Genomic DNA, 6,072 nt, shown 5'->3' on the forward strand with positions numbered 1-6,072 from the left:
AAGAATTGACAACTCAAAGGGCTACCCAATGTTGGTTAAGTGATCTTTTTTCATGAAGCACAGAAGAGCAATAAATTCACACATTTAGGCTCTCTCTCTTAATTTTTTTTTTCTTTTTCATCATTTGGAACAAAGTAATGAAGTGATTGGGGAATATAGAAAGTGGGATGACCACCCCCATAACCTTACTCACTTAGTTCATATTTTTTCCTTTTCATTTTTTTTTGAGAGAAGAGAAGCCTACAATTTTCGAAGCTCTTGCCAATTTTCAAGTAACTAAGATCACTTAACAACCAAACAAATCACCAAAGCAAGGTACCAAATAAATAATCATTAAGGCTCAAAGGGGCGCTAAGGGAAACATAAAAGCAAATTCTGAAAGCCAACAAAAATTCCTATAAGTCTCTCTCTGAATCACAAAACTGCACATATTCAACCGAGATGCAAATCAAGACAGGTTCAAGCAGGTACGAGTATGTCAGAATTATTCACTCTACACTCAGAAACAAAAGGGTAAGTGTACCCATAATCAGAACTCAAAACAGTGTTTCCAAGCAACTTAACTCAGGTTCCCAAAGTTACCCAACTCTCATTCTCTTAACACAAACAGTTTCCCACATGTGAATCGCCCCAAATAACTTATTTTCAGCAATTTTCACAAACAAAACAAGCATCTAAATTTAGGGTGAATCCGCTTGAGACATGCAAGTAACATGGTGCACAGCACAAGCATATAAGGGTAAACTGACTCCACAAAACACAGACTAACTATCATGTAAAACGTAATTAAATAAGACATAGAAACTAAGAAAACTAAAACTGAACGAAAAATAAAACAGTAAAAAGATAAGGGAAAGAACTCCCTCATTCTGAGCTTGAGGCTCAACATCATTCTCCCTTCCAGCTCCAATGCTCACGCCTTCTCCCTCCAAGATAATCCTATAAAAAACACCTTAAAACACAATCAATGAGTGATATCAACTAAAAATATGTAGAACCAAGTTCATATTTCTTTGTGACATTTCATGAAACAGTTGGTGAGCATAACATCACAACATGCAATTTAACCAAATAACCCCACAATATTATTCAGACCCCCCAAATTCAAACATGTAACTTTGAAGTTCTATTTTTGCTCCAAATATGGAGAAGTGAGTGGAGAAGAAGAAGGGATGAGAAAGCATACCTTGGTGGAGAGAAACACGCGTGGAGAAAAGAAACCAAAATTCGAAAATTTTAGAACATAGAAAAAGAAGATGGAAGACCGGCGTGGATGAAAACCAGAGGAATGGAAGAACACGTTGATAACAAAAACTAATTGAAGAAAGAGTTACTTTTTAAAATAAGGTGAAAAGATAAGTCTAAGATCAAATATTGAATTTAAAAGAAAACTAAATCTTTCAATTATATTTTCCCGTGAAATTATCTTTCAATTCTTTAAAATTCAAATTTGGTGCTGTCGCACCAATTTTCAACAAAAATAGCACCAAACCCATGCTATGTTTTCCAGTAGCATGTTTATTCCTCTGGTCTCGCACGATTGCGCCAAATTCTGAAGGAATAGCGCCAATTTCCGCGCTGCAAATTCCAGTAGTGTGTTCACCTTCCTCAACTCATGCTATGGCCATAAAATTGCATTGGAAAGGCACTGTTTTCATGCTGCAAAATCCAGTGGCCATGACTGGCAGATGTTTTTTTATATTTTATTTTAATAAATAATACCAACACTACGAAACGGAGAACAGAAAAAAAAAATATTAAAACTAAGAAAGCAAAATGAAAATGAAATTAGAATTAACAAAATAAGACTAAAACTATCACTTGGGTTGTCTCCCAAGAAGCGCAATTTTATAGTCTTTGCTAGACTTCCCTGGACTCAGAATGTCATCCAGGGTTTATCTCATAGTGCATTGCACTTTTGGAATCTTTCAGCTGAGCACACACCATAGTTAGATTTTTGCATGCAACCTCAAGAGCTAAAACACAATCATTAAATTTAGAGTTAAGAGGGATTGAAGATTTCTCTTCTTTCTTACGCTTTGGCTTCCATTGGAAGCACCCACCTTTTACCTTTTCCTCTAAGTAGATCTTCTCCTTTTGCTCTGACTTCATTTCCTCCTTCTGCTTGGTATTGATCTCCTTCTTCTGCTCGGAGTTGACAACCATGCTCATTGAGTAGACTTGCTTAGTTTGGTCGCTCTGCACGTCTTCCTTTTTCTTCTTATTTGTTGCAACAGCTTTTTCTTTAAGGAAGAACTGCTTCAGCTTTTCATCACTCCACTCTTCCATCATCTTCACCAAGAATACATCATCCTTCTCTACTGGTTTTGGCTTCAGGTCAAATATATTGAAAATGATCTTCTCATCAGCTACCCTTAAAGATATTGTTCCTTTCCCCACATTTATTTTCGCTTGTGAAGTAGCTAGGAATGGTCTTCCCAGAATCAATGGTATTTTAGAGTCCTCATCCATATCAATTATCACGAAGTCTACCGGGAACTCGAACTCTCCTACTCTTACTAGCACATCTTCAACAACTCCCCATGGAGCCACTATGGAGCGATCCGCTAATTGAAGCATCATCATTGTCGGCTTCAGTTCACCAACATTAAGTCGCTCAAACATTGATAGGGGCATTAAGTTGATGCTGGACCCTAAATCACATATGGCTCTCACTTGCTTTGAAGCCCCAAAATTAACAGGTAGAGTGAAACTACCTGGATCCTTTCGTTTAGGTGGAAGCTTCTTTTGCAGAATAGCGCTACACTCCTCAGTAAGCTCAACGATGTCATTCTCTTCACTCAACCTCCTTTTCTTTGAGAGTATCTCCTTCATGAATTTAGCATATTGAGGCATTTTTTCCAAAACTTCAGAGAATGGGAGCTCTACACGCAACTTTTTAAACATAGATACAAACTTGGAGAATTGCTTCTCCAACCTTCTCTTTGCTATGTTAGTGGGGAAAGGGGGAAAATGGACTTTGGTAAACTTTTTTTCTAATTCTACTTTTCTCTTTTCCTCTTCTTTTTCTTTCTGTTTTTTCTTATTTTCTCCTAAAGGTTCAATATCTCCTACAAACTCATCATTGACATTATTGTTTTCTACAATTTTCTGTTTAGGCTCACTCAAGGTAGCACCACTCCTAAGAGTTATGGCAGAGCAATTTTCTTTAGGATTAATGACGGTATCTGAAGGAAACATACCTGGGGGTCTTTCTGACATTTGCTTGGCCATCTGTCCCACTTGAGTCTCCAAATTTTTTATAGCAGCTTCATGATTTTTGAAACTAGTATCTGCTTTGTTAATGAAATTCTCCATCATCTCTTCTAAGCTTTTCTTTCCACTGCCACTTCCTTGATCCTGAGTTTGTTGAGGTCTTGAATTCTGAGACTGAAATCGTTGATTTGAATATTGCCTCTGATTATTTCCTCCTTGATTGGAGTTGCTCTGTTCCCTCCAGGAAAAGTTAGGATGATTCCTCCACCCCGGATTATAGGTGTTGGAATAAGGATTATTTTGGGAATTGTCCAAAACCTTGACTTCCTCGTCAAAATCTGTTCGGCACTCTTCACTGGCATGAGGACCTCCGCATGTTCCACATTGGACATTATTCACATTAGATATCTTGGCTGCCTGGAACTGTCGTTGCATAGCTGTCATTTGTTGAGATAATTGCTTGTTTGAAGCAACCATCCTATCATACGCTTCTATTTCCAGTACACCCCTTTTGTTTTGGCGGTCATTGGTAGAGTTCACTGCACTTTCATCCATTTTATTGATTAAGTCCCAACCTGCTTGAGCTGAAAGAGCATCAAATTCGGCACTAACTGCTGCTTCCAAGTTTGATCTGGCAGAATCAGTCAAGCCGTCATAAAACCTCTCCACCTGTGCTCCCAATGTGAGGTTGTGCTGAGGGCACTTCCTTAACAGTTTCTTGAACCGCTCTAGAGCTTCATGGAGATTCTCAGTATCTTCCTGTTTAAAAATCAGGATGTCGTTCTTCAGCTTCCTCAGCAAGGTACGAGGGAAGAACTTTTTAATGAATTTCTTAGCTAAATCTTCCCAAGTTGTTATGCTGCCTTGAGGTTGGGAGTTGAGCCACTCCTCAGCTGTGTCCCTTAGTGAAAAAGGAAAAAGTTGCAAACGAACAAGCTCGGGGTTGGGAAGACGTGTAGTACTGCAGTTTCTGATGAACCGCTCTAGGTGAGCATGGGCATCTTCAGTGGCAGATCCTCCATATTGATGTTGACTGATCAGGTTGATGAGTGCAGGTCTGAGTTCAAAGTTCTGAGCCTCGGCATTCTGAGGGGCTATACTTCCTGGGTAATCATAACTCATGACAGGTTCATTCAGATCCCTGAGGGGGCGGTTGGCCTCCTCTAATTCTCTTTCTTGCTGGATTCGGCGCACGGCTTCCTGCACCTGTTCCTCTTGAGTCCTTGCGAACTCCGCTCGAAGTCGCGCTTCCAATTCAGCATTTGTTTCAGCTGCCATTGCAGATGCAAGGGCTCTTCTTTGTTGTGCTAACCAGTAATGAAAGGTGCGATCGATTTCTGGATCAAAAAGCAATGTCTCTGGATCAACTGTACCTCGCATACACTGAACACACTAATTAGAAGCACCCGTTCAATAAAGATGAAATAAAAAAAATTTGAAAGACAAAAAAAATCTAAACAAAAGAGATTAATTAAAACTAGTATTGGAAAGACAATCCCTGGCAACGGCGCCAAAAACTTGATAGCTCATTTGCAAGTGTACAAAGTTGCCCGTAGTAATAAATTATCGATCCCTCGAGGATTGTGATTCAATACTAATTATATTAACTTCTAGTATTTAGATTATGAAAATAAAAACCAATTTTAAGGATTTTAAAGATTGTAACAATCACTAATAAAAAGTAAAAGCGAAAATCAAATAGTTTATGAAATCAGATGAGAAAGATAGTACTTGGGTCCTGTTTCACCTATTCGGCTTATGCCTTTATTCTAACAATGTTCATATGAATTTAATAAACTCCTCTACAGCGATTTAGCCTATGTTCTAGGATGTTGATAACTCACACGCCCTAGACTTTCAATTCAATTACTAAGTCTGTTTTACGAGCACCTAGACCAGGGAATTGAAGATTAAGTTCTATTTAAACTAGCCAACGCAATTAGGTTCTACTCTTGAATCAAGCAGTAGGGAACGCCTAATCTAATTGTTTCCTTGTTTCTCTAATTCCTAATCAACTTCCGTTCTCATAAGAATCAGTAAACTACTCGCATGCATTCAAGTATAATCAAGATAAATTGAAACAACTACGTAGATTACTAAACAAAATTCATATGAAGCAAAGGTTCGAATCAAAACATAATCCTAAAAAGGATCCACACCCAGGTACTAAAAGAGGTTTAGCCAAGCATGGCCATAATCAAGAATTTAAGAGATAAGAAAAATAGCACCTAAAATCTCCAGGAGAAACCTTGCAAAAGCTCTCAAAACCCTAAGAAGTCTGTGCCCAATTCCAATCACCAAAAACTCCCAAATAATACTTCTACCAATATATATATATATTAGTTTCTTTTTCCAAACTTCCACCGCCCACTTTTTCTTCTGTTACGTTGTTCTCCTTTCACGTGACTATGCCCCCACATAAGACAAAAGAACCTATCCAATGCCACGTGTCTTCGTGCAATTGGATCAAAGTTAAAGTGGGTAGGATTCTACTGCATCGCGGACCACACTCTTATGGTGGACCTCTGGTCAGATTCAGCCACATGGCAATGAGAGACGCTGCAGCCGTCAGATCTGCTAGGGTGCGTGGCAGCTCCGTGGACCATCAATTCCGGATCAGATCTTTTTTCTGATTTTCTCTTTTCTTTTTGTTCCGAAAATCCTAAATAAAATAAAATAAATCAAATAAAATACTAGAAATATAATAACCCAAAAATAAACAACTTAAATCCTAACTAAATCTATAATTTAAAAAGTACTAATTAATGATAAGATAAAAACTACTAAAATCTAACAAATCAAAATAAAAACTCCTAAAATCCTAAAATAATTAAAAATCGGAAAATTACTTAAAAA

The 6,072-nt window shown here is 37.9% G+C and overlaps 1 non-coding gene across 1 annotated transcript; it reads left to right on the forward strand.

Annotated features, from left to right (window-relative positions):
* The first annotated feature begins 3,901 nt into the window (after window positions 1–3,901).
* On the forward strand, window positions 3,902–4,008 carry LOC130716352 (small nucleolar RNA R71). The gene has a single exon (XR_009011969.1). It is a non-coding gene; the product is annotated as a small nucleolar RNA R71 (small nucleolar RNA).
* Window positions 4,009–6,072: the final 2,064 nt, after the last annotated feature.

Source organism: Lotus japonicus, chromosome 4, assembly GCF_012489685.1.
Source record: "Lotus japonicus ecotype B-129 chromosome 4, LjGifu_v1.2".
Lineage (NCBI taxonomy): Eukaryota > Viridiplantae > Streptophyta > Magnoliopsida > Fabales > Fabaceae > Lotus > Lotus japonicus.